General features: G+C 56.2%; 1 protein-coding gene across 1 annotated transcript in view; it reads left to right on the forward strand.

Annotated features, from left to right (window-relative positions):
* Positions 1-18,181, forward strand: part of LOC138843573 (phosphatidylethanolamine-binding protein 4-like) — a 209,527-nt gene that overhangs the window by 115,111 nt on the left and 76,235 nt on the right. The gene's annotated exons all lie outside the window — the stretch shown is intronic.

Consider the following 18,181-nt stretch of genomic DNA (forward strand, 5'->3'; position numbering starts at 1 on the left):
CAAGGACAGCCGCGTCAGGTCGCCCCAGCACTCAGCTGATACCGCCCCTCCCAAGTGGTCCAGCAGTTGCAAGAAGTGTCTCGGTGGCAAGGCGGGTGCCACATCTCGGTTGAGACAATGGTTGTGTAGGAGCCAGAGTTGGCCTTGGGAACACAAATATGGTGCCTTGTTGGTGAGCATTATACGGTTGGTGGGGGGCAGTGGGAGGGACAGGTAGACTGTCCTACCATACACGTTTTGGACACTCTGGGGTGAGCAGTATTGAAGGGCTTTGTTGAGTTTTTCCCACTAGCAATCAGCCCTCTGCAACTGCCCGTTCCTCATCTGTGTATTGAACCGACTGCAGAATGAAAATATCTGGGGGCTGGGGGGTCTGCGTGTGTCCCGAACATGTACCGGCTATTTGCATACATGCTTGCCACAAGCGGTTAGGAGCCCGTGCCTGGACAACCTGCAGTCGGGCTTTGCAAAGAGTGGGCAAAGCTTTCCACCCCGAGAGGACCCCCGTGGGAAAGCAGAACCAGAAAAAAACCAGATCTGCTCTAGATCTTGCTGGTTGAAGACCCAGTAGCCCCTTTGTCGTCTCCCTGGAGCCAAGTGTTTCAACCTTATCTGTTCCATGGGAACTGTGCTAACAACTCCACTGGGCCGCACGCTGGGAGCGCTTTGGGAAATGCAGAGACGACACGGTGGGGGGGGGGGGACTGTGCATTTCTTCTGGAGTTGGGTGGGAGACGGGGCAGCAGTCTGCACTAGCTGACCAGGGGACTCTCCCAGCCACTGGGTGGGGGTGCTGAAAGAGCAGTCACCACAGGCCAGTGTCCCCCGCCCTTCGCCAGGAAGCTCCCGGGGGCGACCTGAGATGCAGCCCTGGCAAAGGCCCTGGAGGGGGCTTCCTCAAAGAGACGCCCGCCACAGCTTCCTGGGCAGCGCCGGGCTGGTCTCTGTCCCCCCAACACACCCCCTGGGCCAAGCACGCCTCTGCCTGGCATGGAGCTCTGGAAACATGTTAAGTGCGCAAAGTGGCGGAGCCGAGGAGACCCACGTGAGCAGGCCAGGGAGGGTGGCAGAGGGCACAAAAGGGAAAGACCCTGATCTCCCCCTAAGCTGGCCCTCGTGCCACTTTCTGAGCGTGGGCCTCCCTGGTGGTCACCAGGGGCCGGCTCACTCCGCAGGTCACACTCACAGCCCACTCCACACACAGAGAGAGCTTCCGGTCCCGGGGTTTGGCTCCACAACTCGGAGGGCAGAAGCCACACAGGGTGCAGTGGTTTCAGAGTCCATGAGGCTGCCCCTCCCTGTGCCCCCTGGGACAGAGCCCTCACACACACTCTGTGCTGCACACACAGAGGCAGAGCAGGTGGCAAGTGGCAGCTGTCAGGCACGGCCGCTAAGCCTCAGAGCTTCCCAGGGCCACCTGCTCGGTCCGCCTCGGCCTTCCCGCTCAGGCCGGAGGAGCTTGGGTTTCGGTCGCGTCGTCACCCACTCTCCCTCGGCTGAGTGTGGAGCAGGAAGCAGCAGCTCGGCCCAGCTGTGTCCACTCGGCCCTGTCCACCTGCCCCCAGATTCCACCAGCCGCAAGAGACTGTAAACCAAATCGGTCTAGGACGGAGCACTTCCTGTGTGCTGGTGTCCACAGCTCCCGGGTGGGTTGTGGACAGCAGGCGTGTGCGTACACCCACGGGTGAGCTGGAGACAGTGCAGACCCCAGGGCGCCGCCCTGCCTGCAGAACTCACTCCACAGTGGTTCTGAATGGCACACGGCCACTGCGTCCAGGGAGCGCTCAGGAGGCCGAGCGAGCAGCCCGGAAGAGGCTGTGGGGTCCAGTGTTGGAGGCGGGGGATGCCTGACCTGTTGCTAAGCTCACTCAGTGTTTGGTCACTTTGGGAACTAGGCATTCTCCCATTTTGGAGACGGGGAAAGTCCAGCCTAGGGAGGTGGAATGAGGCAGTGTCTCCACTAATGGGCAGTAGACATGGGTCTGCCAGCCGAGGCCCCGACTCCAAACCACGTAACCCTGCTTCCTGCCGTACCACGTCGGGGGCCCACCCACGCCTCTCCCAGCAGCTCCTCTGTAAGACGGAGTACCTCCTCTCTGGGCCTCCCCTCGTGCCCACCCTCCAGCTCACTGCCCAGGGCTCTGGGCAAGGCCTCCAAAAAAATGTGTGTAGGAAAATGGAATGAACAGACAAGTTCATCTTGGTGCAAAAAGTTTTGGGAATCCACGCAGGGTTTTTTCGCCATAACGTTTCTCGTGAACTTTACAAAGGCCCCTCACTTGCAGAGATCTCCAAATTTTTCTGCACCAAAGTAAACTCATCTTTTAATTCATGCTCCCTGAATGGTCAGAGTCCCCTCGTGTTTCTGGCTGTGCCCTGTGAGAGGGGACTTCCAGGGGAGAGCCTCTCTAGGGAGAGTGATCTTGGTGAGTAAACACACCTGGCCAGCACTAGGAATCCCTAAGGCACACCAGGAAGTCCCTGCAGGTGCTCAGAGACAGTGGCCCTGCCGCTCACAAGGACTGTAGAACCGAGCCTGGCCTTGATGTGAGGGGGCCACATCACAGCAGTGGAAGCCCCTCAGTGGGGACTATTCTCAGGCTATCCAGTTTAAAACAGATCGCCAGTGCTCAGGTAAACTAGAAATACCTGGGGCCCACCTCCACCTTCAACAGAGTCTAGCAGGACCTAGGATAGAGTAGGATTATGGCTCTGGACCTGTGTGCAGCTTAACACAGCAAAGGGTTAGAGGGATGCCCAGCCATAGGGACGAGACATTCATGGTGCCCTTTGAGTCATCTCACTCAACAAATGCATGTTGACCCCTGCCCTGTGAAGCCCAGGGCTCATGAGCCAGGACTCTGGAGGCAGGGACCAGTCAAAGCCCAGCTCCACATGTTGTGAGCGGTGTGTTCCTGGGCTGGCTGCTCAGCGTCTCTGTGTCTCTGTGTCCTCACCTGGGAAGGAGAGATGCCCACTGTCTGTACCTTGCACGGTTGTTACGGCGCTCACCAGAGTCACTTTAACTACAGGGAGTGGGAACAATCCCCGGAACACATCAGAGGTTCTGTATAGTTGTTTGCTGCTGTGTTATTGTCATTGCCCTAAGTCAGGTACCTGTGGGCGCCAGCGTAACCAACGCCAATGAGACAGAGGAAGGATCCGCCCTCTCAGAGCCTCTGTCGTAGCAGGGAGATGAGGAGGGAGGGTGCAGCACAGGGTGAAGGGCCCAGAGGTTCGGTCGCAGTGAGACTTCCTATACCTGCGGGTTCCCGTTCACTCAGAAACAGGATGAGACCTCAGGCCCCTATCGTGGCTGGACCAGGGCAGGCGGGCACTGGGATACAGAAAGCCCATGGTCCCTCTCGGCCCCCTCTTCTAGGGCACCGACAGAGGACCCCTTGCCCCAGGTGCTGAGGCCTCGGCCTTTCTGATTCCCTCTGGCTGACCGTCTTCATGCCGAAGCCTAATTAAGATGTCAGTTAATCTGCATCATGCGTTTCAGAAGCGACGCGTATGGGGTTCATCTTCTATTTGTCTCTGCAATTGGTGCTCAGGGCTTTTCATGCAGATATTTTCATTAGACTTTTGATCGTTAATGGGAATATTGAACACGAGAGGATGGGAGATTAATGCTTTCCACAAAGAATATCATGATTGGTGACAGAGAACAGCGAGAACAATTAAGGAGACAAGAGTACCTTTCTTCTTCCAAAAAAGAAAATCTTCCTAGAAACCGTCAATGATTCTAAAATTTGCCCTGAATATCTTTTGGGTTTGGTTTTGTTTTAAGAAAGAACAGGCACCGCCAAGTTCAAGTTTCCCTTTTATTCCGCCTCTGGCAGCTGTAAAGGCGGCCGTTGCCGGCTTGAATCCGAAGGACCTCCAAGGGGTTGTTGTCCTGCCTGCCTTCCTAGAGGGTCAGACTTTTCCATAATCAGAGTTGGCATTTTTTAAAGGACTTCTCAATATGTTAGGTGAACAACACAGACGGGAACGCCAATGAGCCGTGCCGGGACTGCGGCTCCTGGAGCGTGCTGGCCGGGACGCTGGCGTCTGAGCCGCCGGTCCTGCCGCTCACAGATCTCCAGCAAATCACCTGACCTGGCTGAGGCTGAGGTTCTGGCCTGCAAAGCTGACACTCACCCCTCCCCTTCACCACTGAGTCAGGGAGAAAAGGGGTTAGCTGTACTAGGAGCCGGGCGGCATGGGGGCAGCGCCGCCGTGACACCTGCTGCCACTCTGCCGAGCGGGCGGAGCCTGCGGCCCTCTCGGCACACCTGGCAATAATTACCGAACTTGGCATGTCCGGAACCTAGAACCCGGCTCGGGACCGTCAGTGGAACAAACCATCTTTATCTGCTCCTTGAGTTCAGGCGAAGCGGTCCCAGCGAGGAATCAGGACTCGCGGTTCTCTCTCTGTTGGGACCAATGTTTTCAGTTTGATGGCTGACACCTGTGCAATTGCGCATGCGTGCTTTGGGCTGTACGGTGAGGGTCCAGTGTGGGTCATGGGCAGCTGTGAAGGCACGGTTTATGCTCCAGGAGATCCAGAGGCCACAACAAGCCTTCGCAGAGGGGACAGTGCCAGGGTGGCCCTGCTGAGAAACCAGCCTTGTGCAGGGCCACCCTGAAGGGCAGGTGGCTCTCGGGAGCCAGGGGAGGTCTCGGGCCCTGCCACTTCCCAGATGAGAATCTCTAAGCCTCAGTTTCTGCATCATTAAAATGGGCGTGATGATCATTTGTGTTTTCCCAGTGTTTGGAGTAAACGTGAGTGCTTCCCCAACACCCCCAAATTTGAGCTACTGGTGGTTTAGCACATCCCATTAGGATACAGGACTTGGATTTCTTTTTTAAGAAAATTACTCTTATTTGTTTGAAAGGTAAAATTACAGAGAGAGAAGGAGAGACACAGAGAAAGATACCCTCTATCTGCTGGTTCACCCCCCAGATGGCTGCAATGGGCAGGGTTGGCCCAGGCTGAAGCCAGGAGCTTCCTCCAGGTCTCCCAAGAGCCCAAGGACTTGGGTCATCCTCTGCTGTTTTTCCCAGGCTCATTAGCAGGGGGGCTGGATCAGAAGTGGAGCAGCTGGGACTGGAGCAGGCGCCCACATGGGATGCTGGCACTGCAGGTGGAGACAACCTGCTGTGCCACAGCGCCCGCCCCCAGGACTTAGAAAGTGAAAATCCAAGAGACCGTCCAGTGCAGCTCACCCCTTTGCCTCTCCGGTCTAGATGGACCCTGGCCCAGCCTGGGGGAGCTGGCATGGCCCAGGCTTGCTTTGGTGGGGGCAGGAGCTGGGGGCCTGGAGCAGGGGTGGTCGGTGCTGTCATTCAGCCCCCCGGAATTGGCCCGTGACCTCCTGAGCTGTGATGGCCTCCCTGGAGCCATCCCAGACCACAGCCAGGGAGAGGGACTGGGCTGCGAGTGCTTCCCACGTGCCTGGCTGCCGCCCTTCCCCCACCCCAACGTGTTCTGCTTTTATTTTTAACCCAACCCAGCACCCCTTGTCATTTCCTTATCACTCACAGTCCCCGCTCTGCTCGGCTGTCATTGTCCCACCCCAGAAATGCCTTCACTCCCATTCAAAATAATTTAAATAAAATGTCGTTACAAAGTGCAATATTATCTTTTGATGAATGTTTTTAAAAGCCAGGTTTTAGGTTTTCATGGTAATTTGCGGTGTAAAATTATTTGGAGATAAGAGCCAAATTAGCTCTCGTATGCTGAGGTCGCCGTGTCCTGCTATCCATGTGAGCAGTGTTTAAATATAATCAGCCCTTAGACTAATGCAGCATAATTGTTCATTTGAAATCGCTTTTTTTTTACTCCATTCAATGAGTCATTAAAATATTCAAGGGATAATGCAGTGAATTAGAAATGAATTTATCATATTATCCCATACATACTGTAGTGCTTCAGGTAGCTAAGGAGAAAGGGGGGGAGAGAGGGAGGGAGGGAGAGGAAGGGAGGGAGAATGTATCTAAGGTACAAGGCAGGAAGGGAGCGGCTACACGGAATGTGGCGAACAAAGCTTTGAGTCAGTTTATGGCAAGCAGAGCCTGGCTGGGAGGTGAGGCAGAGAGGAAACGCTGGTCTTTGAGGAGGGCGCTCTCTCTCTCTCTCTCTCTCTCGCTCTCTCTCTCTCCACTCTGAGAATCTGTGCTCCACCACAGCTCCGCTGTTAACTTATTTTTATCAAATATGTTTATATCAGAAAGTCGTTATGGAAACCAACTCTGCCATCCAGGAGAATTCCTGGATCAGACAGAAAACACTTTCTCTCTCTCTCTCTCTCTCTCTCTCTCTGTCTCTCCCCACTCATGCTCTTCTCTGTCTCTCTCCCATCCTATCTCCCTCTCTCTCCCTACCATCTCTCCTCCTCCTCCTCTTTCTCTCTGTCTCCCTCTGTCTCTTCTTCAACCTGCCTTCCTCATTTTCTCTCTCTTCTCCCATCTCTCCCGCCTCCTCTCTTTCTCTCTCTCTCTCTATCTCTCCCCCAGCCTATCTCCCTTGCTGTGTCCCTCCTCCCTCCCTCTCTCTCTGTCTCCTCCCTCTTTTTGTTTCTCCCCCTCTCTCTCTGTATCTCCTCTCTCTCTGCCCCTTTCTGTCTCCTTCTTCCCTCTCCCCCTCCTCTCTCTCTCTTAAACACACACACACACACACACACACACACACACATGACCCCCACACAAAAGCTCCAGGACAGTCTTACTCACTAACCTTGAACTCAGCTCTGATGGGGCCATCTGTGGGCAAACTGAGAAATGGACAAGACCAACCATCAGACCCGCCTCTGCCCTAGCATATGGAGCCGGGCTTGTCACCGTGGCCTGGGCCTCCCTCAGCCACCCACTAGCAGATGCTCACGGGAAGAGCCCCGAGGAAATGGGGAGGGGGGCGTCAGTGACCCTCCCCTGACCTCAGACAGTGCTATCAGCTGGGCCGTTTATGCCACGCCTGGAATGCGTCTCTGTCTGGCCATGCCATTTGCAGAGGGACCATGGTGAGCAGGTGCAGAGAGCAGGCAGAGGCTGAGGTCCATGGGAAGCACATGGGGTCAGCAACAACCCTGAGAGGCTACTAGCAGCTGTGGGAGGGGACAGGAGCAGCCCCTGCCTTTGAGACCAGGGGAAGTCTCAGCAGGAAACAGGAGAGAGCCTGCTGTGTTCCCCGGGCAGATTGCGACCACTGGTGACATTTCCCAGGGAAGCCAAAGGTGGCCCCACATCAGGAGGAGTTTTCTAGGAATGTGAACTAAGAAGCGAGCTTATCCCTGATAGATTCTTCAGGGCGGCCCAAGGGGAGTCCCTGCCCCAGGGAGGAGACTGGAGCAGGTGCCCTTGGCTCTTCCCAACAGCAGCCCCACCGCTCGTACTCCCTCCTCCTCTTCTATCGTATGTCCAGATAGCATATGGGCAACAATTACAGGAGGAAGAATGAAAATGAGGAGGAAAAGGAGAAAAAAATGCATCGGCACATGGTACCAAGTACTGTGGCTCTCTCTGACCATCTCATGTAATCCTTGCAAAAGCCCTGAGAATGGATGGATGCATGGATGAATGATTAGATGGATGGATGGATAAGTGGGTGGACGCATGGATGGACGGATGGGTGGATGGATGGATGATAATTAGGAGAATGGATGAATGGATACATGGATGAATTAATAGACAGGTATATGGATGAGTGGATGAATGGATGGATGGAAGGATGGGTAAATGGGGAAGACAGCTGAGGCCAAGGAGGAGCAAGCTTCCCACCCACAACATCACGGCCAGCACATGGCTGCCTGTGCTATGAACCCAAAGCCTGCACAACTCAGGCAAGGCCATGTGCCTCTGCAGAGTCTGGGTAGACACCATACCTGCGGGTCCCAGGCCCGGCCCAGGGGACAGCTCATACCAGGGCTGGGTCTGGGTGCTCGGAGGTGGTGCTGCGGGTGTGGAAGGTGTGGGCTGAGCCTAGTGGCTTCTCTACCTTTAGCCCTGGACCTGGGCCTTGCAGAGCAGCATGGAGCCAGGAGATTGATTCTCTGACTCACTGTGAGGGGCAAATCATCACCTTCCTGGGTCCAGCTCCTCATCTGTGTGGGAGGACTCTAAGGAGCAGGAGCACCGAGGCTTCCGTGAAAAGCACTTTGTAGACCACCCAGCACACCGCACCTGGCACACAGTACTTGCTGCGTGTATGCTGGCTCTCTACTCCTTCCATCTTCCATAACCTAAAGCCTTCCCAGGAAGTTGAGCCTTTGACGGAAAGGAGCATAAATCACTCGCAAGAGGTGGGACAAGTCTGGCCAGGAGAATGGGCTGTCCGAGTGGCCAACCCTTGGGAGACCTTGAAGTAGAAAAGCTACTCGCGGACATCAGGTGTTAGGGACAAGTGTTTAACCTGCAGTGTGCCCGGCAGCATGCCTACTTTTAAAAAATAACACAGTAAAGGTTTGGTGAATTCATGGCATGAATGTGAAACGTGATCTTCCTGCTGCCAGGCTGGAGAGACAACCCTAGCTCACAGGAAGCCATGAGAGTGCCGTTCAGTGGGGCAGAGCCAACTCCAGCCGGGCCCTGTAGACAGAAGAGGGGTGAGAGCTGAGAGCCACATCCGCTTCTCAGTGTGGCCACCCTGCCCTTCAACAGTTGGCCCAGGTGGCACCACCACAGACACCCCCAGCCTGAGTCATTCCACCCGCACTCCACCACACTAGGCAACCTCATTAGGCACCCTCATCACGCGCGTCTGGTACTGTTGGTGAGTCTCTTTTCCCTCTTAGACCACAAGTTTCTAGAGAGCAGAAATGTGTCTGATTATTGTTATAGCCCAGTGCTTAGGACAGTGACTCAAGCAAAGAAGGCCCACAGTGAATGCTGAACGAATGAACAAATAAAAGTGCTAAGGAATGAGTGAATAAAAGATGAAGGAAGAGGGGTGGATGGAGGGATGGATGAATGGGTGGATGGGTGGGTGAATGGTTAGGTGGATGGATGGGTGGATGGAGGGAGGGATGGGTGGATGGATGGGTGGATGGGTGGGTGAATGGTTAGGTGGATGGATGGATGGATGGAGGGAGGTAGGGATGGGTGGGTGGATGGGTGGATGGGTGGGTGAATGGTTAGGTGGATGGATGGATGGATGGAGGGAGGGATGGGTGGATGGATGGGTGGGTGGGTGGATGGATGGGTGGATGAATGGGTGGATGGATGGAAGGATGGGTGGATGAATGGGTGGATGGATGGATGGAGGGATGGGTGGGTGGACGGAGGGATGGGTGGGTGGATGGATGGGTGGATGGAGGGATGGGTGGATGGAGGGGTGGGTGGACGGAGGGATGGGTGGATGGAGGGATGGGTGGATGGAGGGGTGGGTGGATGAATGGGTGGGTGGGTGGATGGATGGAAGGGTGGATGGATGGATGGGTGGGTGGATAGATGGATAGATGAATGGACGACATAGGTGGATGAATGGATAGATGGATTGATGAGTGTATGTCTAAGTGAATGGATGGAAGGTTGGATGGGTGGATGTGTAACTGGATGAATACAAATGGATGGATGGGTGGATGGATGGATGGATGGAAGAATGGATGGATGGAAGGATGGATGGAGGGATGGGTGGATGGATGGATGGATGGGTGGATGGATGGGTGGATGAATGGGTGGATGGATAGGTAAGTGGTTGAATGGGGATGGTGGATTGATAATGATTAGGTATATTGATGATGGATATGCATCACTTGGTGATGACTTCACAATGGAGATGGTATTTGAATGGGACCTTGAATTTTGAGTAGGCTTGCAGAAGACAGGAGATACAAGAGAGTGCATTTATGAAGGAAAGGACATAGCCAGAGCTGAGCGTTTGAATGGGATAGAAAAAGAATCCTAAACGTAGAATGAAAAGCCGAGATGGTTGAGTCCCTTGAGGCCCTTGTCACTTGTCTCCAGATTGTTACTGCAAAGGTCTACTGACTTGTTCCCCTGTTCCTTCACAGGGTGATTTCTTAGAAATCTAAATATGATAACATTCCTCCCAGTTTGACGCCTTGTAACAGGTGCTCATCAGGAAAGGGTCCTCTCTCCACGCAGTGTTATTCAAGGCCGCTGAGGCCTTGACCCCTGCCTGGCCCCAGCCCTCACAGTATCCCAGGACTCCGCTTGTGGAGCTGCAAACCTTCTTCCCTGTCCCGGGCCTCCATGGGCCTCTACTTGCGCTGTCCTTTCCCCACTAACAGCCCTCTGCCACCTGCAGACACATCATGGCTTTAAGTGAGTTTAGCTCTCTAGATGGATTATACCTTCAGAGTCCAGAAAGATTCAGATTCACAATTCTGAAATCATTTCCAGAAACAGAGAAGGGCACACGTGGATTCCTGAACTGAGCCTGGCAAGTATCACAACTCAAAAGTTGTTGGGGCCGGCGCCGTGGCTCAATAGGCTAATCCTCCGCCTTGCAGCACAGGCACACCAGGTTCTAGTCCCGGTCGGGGCGCTGGATTCTGTCCTGGTTGCCCCTCTTCCAGGCCAGCTCTCTGCTGTGGCCAGGGAGTGCAGTGGAGGATGGCCCAAGTGCTTGGGCCCTGCACCCCATGGGAGACCAGGAGAAGCACCTGGCTCCTGCCTTCGGATCAGCACGGTGCTCCGGCCACAGTGTGCTGGCCACAGCGGCCATTGGAGGGTGAACCAACAGTAAAGGAAGACCTTTCTCTCTGTCTCTCTCTCTCTCACTGTCCACTCTGCCTGGCAAAAAAAAAAAAAAAGTCGTTGGATAAGTAGATGGTCTGAGACAACACGGAGAGGAAAAGAGCAAATGTGGGAAGCCAGCGCAGGTTCATCCAAAGCAGGTCAGGCCTGACCACTCAGATGTCTTTGTTAGCAAAGGCGCCGGTCCCTTGGACCAGGAGAAGCTATGAGGGAGCACAGCACAGCTCATCGACAGGGCACTGGGCCAGGTCAACCATGGCGACCTTGTAGACAAGGGCGAGGGACCCAGCCTCAGCCACCGTGTGTGAGGCAGGTATGTGGCTGGTGCAGAGGGTTAACCAGCGACTCAGTACCCCTCTGGAAGTGGGTCCCCAGTGACAAGCCCGAGATGCTGTACCTTGTGCCATGATTTTATAGACTGCATACTCACCAGAGTTACAGATCACAAAGCTCAAGGAACAGCGCACACAGTAGGTAACACGAGACAGCTGACTGCACCACACTGGAAGGGTGCACCTCCCTTAAAAAAGATGAATCTAAGGGCTGCCGTTGACGTAGTGGTTAGGACACCCACGTCCCACGGAAGAGTACCTGGGGTCTCTCTCCAGCTCCAGCTCGAATCCAGCTTCGCACAGAGCAGAGCCTGGGAGGGGGCACTGATGGCTCAACCCCTGGCTCTTGGCTCCAGCCCGTGTCCAGCCCCAGGCACTGCGGGCATTTGTGGAATGCATTAGTAGAGGGGAGCGCTCTCCCTCTTGCTTGAATAAATTTTTAAAAAATTTTTTGAATAAAATTAATAAAAGTAATTCTAATAGGGATTAATCTAAAGTTCTATATTTAGGTTCCGAATCAACGGCACGCAGAGAACAGGGAAGATCCAGCATGTCAAAGGTTCAGGAGGGGAAAAGATGAAGAGGAGTCTAGTTAGTTTTTAAGCTAATTTTAATCTACATTTTAAGCTAATAATAGAATGTCAAACCATACTGCAGAAGTTAAGACAGTTCATATAATCTTAGGCCGCATCAAAACAAGTCGAGGCTTTGTGTCGCTGAAGAGTTCTAACTCTCCTTTCTCCACATCGGACCACCTGTGTTCACTCATTCATTCATTCATTTCATTCATTCAGCCTGCCCCAGCCCATGGCTCCATTCAGCTTCACTGCAGACCAAAGGTTTATACAATTGAACCCCTTCCATTCAGGAGCTGTCTGGTGAGAGGAGTGCAGATGAGGAGTGACTCCACACACAGCAGGGGAGGCTGGGGTGGGGTGGGGGCAGAGTCCCCAGAGCAGGGAGAGGAGGTGGTGGGCCAGAGGGGGGAGGAAACGGCCGGCACCCAGGCCAAGGGAGCAGCATGCAGGAGCTGGGCGTGTTCTGGGGACAGACAGAAGCCAGCAAGGCAGGAGTGGAGTGCTGGGGGACGGTGTCCAGGAGGCGAGGGCAGTGAGGGAGGCCATGAGGCTCGGAGCTTCCACCCGATCCCTCCTTAAAGCCCCAGGGAAGCCACATGCCAGGCCAGGTAAATCCAGATCTCTGGGGTGTGCATCTGGGTGGGGGTGCAGGGGATGGGGCGATGCTGTCCAACAGCTCCGAAGTGTGCGTTCTGTAAGACAGTACGTCCTGGGGGTCTGCCAGACAGCAACACTGCACCTGCCGTGGACAACACTGCACCGTACACCTGAAGAGGGCGGGTCCCGGGTTCGCCGTTCTGGCCACTGTTAAAAAAAATGCACATTTGGGGTTGAGAGCCCTGACCACAGGGCCTTCCTCCAGCCCCGGGGAAGAGGCTGTGGGGCAGTCAGCCCGGGGAAGCCGCCTTGTGTCATCACAAGCTCCGTCTGACTGCAGGCGACAGGCACCCGCCAGCCCCTGTAGGGCCCCTCGGGTCACCATGGCGAGCACGGCCCATAGGAATATGCTGTCCAGATCTCCAAGTGGGGACTTCAAGTCGGGGAGCCTGAGATGAGCCTGGAATCCCAGGGGAGGCCCCGTCAGGAGGCTGCTGCCTCCTTGGGGTTGGGGGTGGGGTGGGGGAGTGAGCGCGTGTCTCCTGAGTTGTCCTAGGAGGAGCAAATGCAGGGACGGGCAGGAGGCTGGGTGAGGTGCTCCCCTACCCCCACCCCGGGTGCTGGGACTTTGCGAGCGAACCAGACACCAGCCATCTCGGCAGAGCACCTTCCTGGGAGGAGTCGGCTGTGATTAGCTGGGGCCCCGGTGGTGCCTCGGAAAGAGTTTGGGACTGGGATGCGCCAGACTTGAACGCTAGGCCCCTCGCTAGGCTGCCATCTGAGACACGTGGGTAGATTGCGGTGGCCATGCCAAGCTCTGAGCACTCGCGACTCCACACTCGACCCCCTACTCGCAGCCCTCCACCTTTTCCCTGCCAAATGCCGTTCATGTCCCCCAGGGCCCCGGGAATGCAGCAGGTAAGCCCTACGGCACTCCGCGAGGTTTCCCTGGCACTAGTGCCGGTGCTCCTCGCCAACTAGGCGCTCCGGGACGCCGGCGAGCAGGGAGACCGTGGCCGGCGGCCTCATTTGCTTCTGGAGGTGAATCGCTCGCTAGAGCTCTGTTCTCCCTGGCACCTGCCTAGGAACCTACTTTCCAAATGATTTGCAACACCCAGTTGGGATGAGCATCAGGTCGGAGTCGCAAACCTCAGTTCTGGAGGACGAGAGGGGGTCATGGAGCCGGGCCAAGGCCTGCACGGCTCTCACTCCGCCAGCAGCCGTCTGCATACAGAGGAGGCCGAGCTGGGGGCAGGAGTTGTGTTGGGAGGCAGCGGCGGCATAGCGAGGGGGCAGGGGACCTCCCGCCAGTCTTCACCCAGCAGGGCCCTGGTGCAGCCAGTGTGCAGAGCTCAGAGGCAGAAGGGCGCGTGGCCATTGGCCCGGAGTCAAGAGACAGCAGCACCCTCTTCCCACAGTGGGCCTGTGGTTCCCCAGAGGCGAGAGGAGGAGGAGGAGGAGGCGCGGATCAGAGCGCTCAGGCAGAATCCGGAGGCCCTGGCTGGACGTGGGCGAGCACTGGGAGGGAGGGACCTGCCGCCGGGTGCAAGGGCCGATGTCAGAGCCGCACGGGCTGCCGGCCCGTCGAGCCCTCCGCTGAGCCTCGCTTTCTCCTTTCAAAGAGAGTGGAAGTCACTGTTTTCTTGTCTCGGTTGATGAACAGATTCTGGGTGGCAGGAGTCACCATAGAAACAGGTGCTATCTTAAGCAAATGAGCCTTATTAACCTTAAGAGTGGTGGCGTTTTCACAAGATTGCACATATAGGGTAGGAGGGAGAGCAGGACTGGTGGGGGGAGGGCCGCAGTAGCGGGGAGCTGTGCCAACGTGGTTTGGGGCGTGGAGACGCGTGTGCATGTGTGTGCGCCGCGTGTGCATGTGTGTGCATGGATAGCCATCTTCGGGTGCTTTTTGCAAAATCTTTTCCCCGCTGATGAGCTCGGGTACCGGCCTCAAGGAAGCAGGAGCCCAGGGCCCAGGCTCTGCCCCCTGGAGGCAGTGCAGTGCAGTGGTTGGCACAGGGATGCTGACACCGTGTAGACTGGGTCCACACGGCTGCTTGCTGACTTGGATCAGCTGTCTCCCTCGGTGACACTGGCCTGCAAAGGCGCCTCACGGGGTGAGGAGAGGCTGACACCGTGACCAGCCTCCTCCCAACGTATGGAAGGGGCTCACTCTTCTCAGGCAGAGCCGGGCCTGCACCAAGGCTGGTCTGCTGGTCCCCGGCGTGGTTTTTGTCTTCAGGGAACAAACTTCCACTCAGTAGCTGCCGTGAGCTCCGTGCTCCATGGGGTTCTGGGGGAGGCAGAGAGGAGGGTCAAGACGACGCACTTGCCCTTGGCAGCCGTGGTGCAGGTGGACTTGGTATTGGGGCAGGCAGGGGAATGAATATCCAAGGAAAGGCACGCGTGGTCACCTGCCGAGGCAAAGGCAGCCAAGCCTGGGCTGTTCCCAGGTTCTGAGAGGTGAACAAGAAACCAGCGCTGTCCCGCACACCTGCTGCCCTCGGCAGCCCCGTCCCCTGGCTCCGGCTTCCACACGGCCAGGCCAGCCTGGCTCCGGCTCCAGGGAATAAGCCTGGGGCTCTGAGAAACATCCCCGGGAGGCCCTGCTTTGGAAACCCTGCAGCCTAGGTGCCGTTTGACCCGGGAGACCAGAGACTGGAGCACCCAGCCTGTATTTCCCTTTGCCCCGGGGAGCAGGGGTGGCGGGAGTCACAGCTGACCTTGGGACCAGGTTGGCAGCCCAGGAAGGGGCTCTTCCTCCCCACATCGTAGCTTTCGTGACCCTCAAAGCTAGAAGGAAAGGCCCTCGGCTACCTCTGCTCCTACTCTCCCATTTTACAGGTGAGGAAACTGAGGCCCAAGGCCACACAAGCAGATCGGACCAGAAGGGAGGTGCTCCCAGTGTCCGTCGGACCACTCTCTCGTGATCACTGCCCCAACCTTGCTGACCGGGAGAAACCGCTGTGCTGCCCATGGTTGGCGGGCCCGGGGCGTCCCCTGGGTGAAAGCTCGTGACCCCATTGACAGGGGAGGAGGTCACAGACTGACTGGAGCCCCAACCTCAGAGCAGCGGAATGCTGGCTGGGCCCCCAGACAGAGGCCTGGGAGTGGGCACCCACCAGGCGAGAAAGGGAGGCCAGGGAAGTGGAGGTGGCAGCAGGGAGATGGGAACCAAAGGCCAGGACAGGGCTCTCCCCTAGAGCCCCTGCTCTCCCTCTGTGGCAGCGGCCTCAGAAGACCGTGGCCATCCCCTTTCTAGGAATTTGATTGTGTGCTGGTTTTCATTTATGGTGCACCTGCGCAGTACCATGGGCAGACCCATGCCCAAGAAAGGAGTTGGATTATTCACAGCTCCCAAGAGACAGAGGCGTGCAGTGCAGGGGGCAGCAACGGGGTCGCTCAGGGAGTAGGAGAGTAAGGGGACAGTCGCTGCAGTATGGGTGGGAGGGACAGGACAAGGCCAGATCAGGAGGTGTGGACAGCCTATATGGGCTAGCTTGCGCATTCCCGGGGAGCTCCGGGACACGGAGCCGGCTACCTTTTTGTATGGGGCCTGGGGCAGAGGGAGGCCCCCCTTGGCCTGTGCTTGCATGTGCAATCTTTGGATGACAGAGGTGGTCGCGGGCATGGGTGCTGGGTTGCTTGGTTAGTATGCGGAGAGCATGTGGGCGGGCAAGTTGTGGACGTCTGTCTTGGAATTAGCAGGACTCCAGGATGTCAGAGCACCACCGACACGGAAAATCCAATCCCGAGTCGTCCACCTAGAACCGCCCTCTCGCACAAGGCGGATGTTCTGCCAGAATCGTCCTAGTTCAGGATGGCTTCCTCACCCCTTCCCGGCCTCCCACGTGGCGCTCCGTCAGCGCCGTGCAGCCAGGCACCTGCCTCCACGCTGCCTTGTTTCCTAGTGGTCCCAGGGCACTCGCCCTACTTTCCCAGCCCCTAGGGACCACTCTGCTCGCCCCCTCCAGCACCGGCGCCTTCCCAGCCCGATACCCAGCACAGCGCCGCGTCTCGGCAGGAGCCCCGCCTTCCCAGCCACGTCCCAGCCAGGGTCCTCGCTCTCCTCTCTCTCCCCGCCTCGCCACACTTTCATGTCCAAGCCAGGCTATCCCTTCCCCAGCCAGTGGCAAGACTGGCTCCCCACGGTCCCTCTGATGGCGCACCCCACAGCAGCAGTCAGCAACGGCCCCTCCGCCAACCGACCACCCGCTGGGCCCCCCACCCACAAACCCCCTCTCTTACCAACCCCACCCCAAAACAGCCTCTCCCTTCTTCTCTCCCCAAACGAAGCCCCGCCTCATCCAATTCCCACTCTACTGAGAGCGGCCGTGGCAGCCAACGGTTCAGGAACTTGGAATCAAACTGCCCGTGTGCCTTGGCCCCATGTTCCCCCAGATAAAAAGAAGAGGTGACTGCGCTATGTCACTGTGTGCGGTGCTGAGGTTCTCTGAGAGCTGTCCCTTGGTTTGTGCCAACCGCAGAGAGTAGGGCCATTGTGCTGGTATCTTCTTTTTTTTTTTAAGATTTATTTATTCGTCCTAAAGTGAGAATTATAGAGAGAGAGAGAGAGAGAAGTCCTCCATTCGCTGGTTTTCTTCCCCAGATGGCTGCAACGGCCAGGACTGAGCCAAGCCAGAGCCAGGAGCCAGACACTACATCGAGGTCGCCCATGTAGGTGGCCGGGGCCCAAGTGCTTGGGCCATCCTCCACTGCTTTTCCCAGGCCATTAACAGGGAGCCGACTCAGAAGTGGGACAGCTAGGACATGAACCAGGGCCCATATGGGATGGGTTTTTTTTTTTTTTCTAATTTGACAGGTAGATTTACAGACAGTGAGAGAAAGAGACAGAGAGAAAGGTGTTCCTTCTGTTGGTTCACTCCCCAAATGGCCGCCACGGCTGGCGCTGTACCGATCTGAAGCCAGGAGCCAGGTGCTTCCTCCTGGTCTCCCATGTGGGTGCAGGGGCCCAAGCACTTGGGCCATCTTCTACTGCACTCCTGGGCCACAGCAGAGAGCTGGACTGGGGAAGGAGCAACTGGGACTAGAACCTGGCACCCATTTGGGATGCTGGCACTGCAGGTGGAGGATTAACCAAATAAGCCACGGTGCCGGCCTGCAGGTGGTGGTTTTACCCACCACCCCACAGCGCTGGCGGTGCCTGGTGTCTTCTCTCCTGAGAGCCAGCACAGAGTGGTGCCCAACTGCTCATCATGAACCACACTACTGACACTTAGGATAGCGAGAGATAGTCCGCTCCACCCAACAGCTGTCGACCGAGCACACCCCCTGGGTACAGCTCTGTGCTGGCACTGGGGCTCTGGGAGAGCCCAGTGGCGGAAATGAGTCATGCACACGCACCCCCGATGTGAGAATGGCCAAGGGAACCGGGGGACCCCATAGGTTAAAGCAGGATCCCGTATACACTGAGTGGCCGCCGTATTGCAGGACAGTGTCCAGGGGCCATGTGGGCCTGGAGACCTTTAGGAATTGTCCCATTCTAAACGTCCCCACCCTGCGGGCTCAACCATGGAGGTGGTCGGGAAGTCCCACGTTGCAGCGTATAAACTGACCTCCTCAAAGACCTTGGGCTCTTAGGAGCATGGAAGGAACTTATCAGTGTTTGTATTAATTGTTGGCTCAGAAAATAGGGTCAATCCATTTAAATTCTATACTAATAAATGGTGTAAAATACTGATAAAAACATTACCCAATAAATGTGAAGAGCATCAGTTTTTTTTTAATAAACACTTTTTAAAGATTTATTTATTTATTTGAAAGTCAGAGTTACACAGAGAAAGGAGAGGCAGAGAGTGAGAGAGAGAGAGGTCTTCCATCTGCTGGTTCACAACAGCCAGAGCTTGGCTGATCTAAAGCCAGGAGCTTCCTCTGGGTCTCCCACATGGGTGCAGGGGTCCAAGCACTTGGGCCATCTGCCACTGCTTTCCCAGGCCATAGCAGAGAGCT

The sequence above is a fragment of the Oryctolagus cuniculus genome, chromosome 8 (genome assembly GCF_964237555.1).
Source record: "Oryctolagus cuniculus chromosome 8, mOryCun1.1, whole genome shotgun sequence".
In the NCBI taxonomy this organism is placed as follows: Eukaryota; Metazoa; Chordata; class Mammalia; order Lagomorpha; family Leporidae; genus Oryctolagus; species Oryctolagus cuniculus.